We start from the raw sequence: 2,800 nt of genomic DNA on the forward strand, positions 1-2,800 counted from the left end.
GGGCCGAAATTGATGTTTTTAGTTTCTTCGGCCGGGCTCAGGCCTACATATACGTTTTCTTGGCCGGGCCGGGCCAGGCTCGGGCTTAGACTTTGCAGGTTGTGCTTTGACAGGCCCGACCCGAAACCCGACCCAACCCGAGGAATGCCCAAGGGCAATGCTACGCGTCCAACCCGATGATAAACCAATTAGATCGTCCGCCTCGGCAACCGTCAGATGTCGTCCAACACATCCGTCCAATCTTCTGACCCAGCCAATCAAGGACCTTTGCAACAGCTACTAGCATGTTGTGCTTAGGGGCTTTTGCAACAAGGACCTTGTTTCAAAGGTCCACCAAGACAGCAACTGCCCGAGATAGGCCACACACTAGGCTAGAGCATAGCCGCCATACCATGGCCCGAGCGTCTCGGCCATAGAACACCGTCGCTCGCCGGAGTTGCTCCTCCTCCTCAACATTAGCCCCGCGAGCAGCTGCCAGCTCCACTCCAACACGACGGCAACGGCCTCTCATGTCGGACGCTCCTTTCACGTTTTTATGCAACTCGGACTATGTTTCTGAAACATTCTTCATGTTGCAATGCCTGACCTCTCACTCTCTAACGTCGGGCGCTCCTTCCGCGCTTTCTGCAATAGGGGCTGTGTTACTAAAACAAGCCCCCTGTTGCGGAACGGGCTATGTTTCTGAAACAAGACCCCTGTTGCGGAAAACCCCTTCACCACCAAATCATTTTTTGTTTCTGAAACAAGATGTCTATTTGCATAAACCTTTTGAAATAAGACCCCTATTGCACAAAAAGAAACCTTCACCATCAAATAGTTTTTCGTTCTAAAACTAGTCATCTGTTGTAGAAATCTACTGAAACAAGACCCTTGTCGCGCGACAAAAACTGGTTGCATGGGACTTGCGCGAGCCTCGGTCAGGATTGATCCGACGGCTAAGCAAGCGTCGGACGTTGCGCGTGCATCAGCCAGTTGAAGGGTAGCGTTTTCCTACAAATAAAACCTTGAAAAATAAATACGGCCTCCATCCAAATGTATCCATCGCTAAAATGAGTGTATCTAGACGTGTTTTAGTGTGTCGATACACTCATTTCGGCGAGTTCTGATGTCCAACGCTTCAAATCAATTCGAGGGTTCAATGGCGACAACTAATGCTCTGGGTTGATGGTCAATAGAGGCACGTGCATGAAGACTTTCTGATTGTCATTGGCAAGGTCAAGCCGACTCCGGAAGGGGAGCGGTGACGGCGGTGCGTCGGCGACTTTGTTCTAGCAGTGGTAGTGTTCGGTGGTGTAGGTCCTCGATGTAATTTTTATTGTGTTTGAGTTACTTTGTATTCCTTAGGAACCATTATAATAGTGGAAATCTTATATGGGAAACGTTAGAATAATCCTAAAGCACTGTAAGTTGTCATGTCAGAAATTCAACCGTTTGCTGCGAACATGCTAGTGCGAATGCGCGAGCATCCACTCACATACAAAGCTGGTACCCCCTAAAAGATCGTAGATGTCGCCTAGAGGGGGTGAATAGGCGCTTTAAAATAATTACTGTTTAGGCTTGAACAAAAGCGGAATAAAACTCTAGCGTTTATTTTGTCAAGCACAAAACCTAAAACGACTAGGCTCACCTATGTGCACCAACAACTTATGCTAGGCAAGATAAACAACTATGTGATAGCAAGATATATAACATGAAACTATGGCTATCCCAAAGTAAAGTGCATAAGTAAAGGGCTCGAGTAAGAGATAACCGAGGGACGTGCAGACAATGATGTATCCCGAAGTTCACACCCTTGCGATGCTAATATCCGTTTGGAGTGGTATGGAGGCACAATGCTCCCCAAAATGCCAGTAGGGCCACCGTAATCTCCTCACGCCCTCGCACAATGCAAGTGAAGGAATATGCCCTAGAGGCAATAATAAAGTTGTTATTTTATATTTCCTTATTCATGATAAAATTTTATTATTCATGCTCGAACTGTATTGATCGGAAACCTAAATACATGCGTGAATACATAAACAAATACCGTGTCCCTAGTAAGCCTCTACTAGACTAGCTCGTTGATCAAAGATGGTTAAGGTTTCCTAACCATAGACATGTGTTGTCATTTGATAACGGGATCACATCATTAGGAGAATGATGTGATGGACAAGACCCATCCATTAGCTTAGCATAATGATCGTTCAGTTTTATTGCTATTGCTTTCTTCATGTAAAATACATATTCCTTCGACTATGAGATTATGTAACTCCCGAATACCGGAGGAACTCCTTGTGTGCTATCAAACGTCACAACGTAACTGGGTGATTATAAAGATGCTCTACAGGTATCTCCGAAGGTATTTGTTGAGTTGGCATAGATCGAGATTAGGATTTCTCACTCTGAGTATCGGAGATGTATCTCTGGGCCCTCTCGGTAATACACATCATAAGCTTGCAAGTAAACAACTAAGAAATTAGTCATGAGGTGATGTATTACGGAATGAGTAAAGAGACTTGCCCGTAACGAGATTGAACTATGTATGAAGATACCGACGATCGAATCTTGGGCAAGTAACATACCGATCGACAAAGGGAATTATGTATGTTGTCATAACCGTTCGATCGATAAAGATCTTCGTAGAATATGTAGGAGCCAATATGGGCATCTAGGTTCCGCTATTGGTTATTGACCGGAGAGGTGTCTCGGTTGTGTCTACATAGTTCTCGAACCCATAGGGTCCGCACGCTTAACGTTCGATGATGATATAGTATTATATGAGTTATGTGATTTGGTGACCAAATGTTGTTTGGAGTCCCGG

Source organism: Triticum urartu, chromosome 4A (assembly GCF_056163025.1).
Source record: "Triticum urartu cultivar PI428250 chromosome 4A, HENAU_Tu73, whole genome shotgun sequence".
NCBI classification, from domain to species: Eukaryota; Viridiplantae; Streptophyta; class Magnoliopsida; order Poales; family Poaceae; genus Triticum; species Triticum urartu.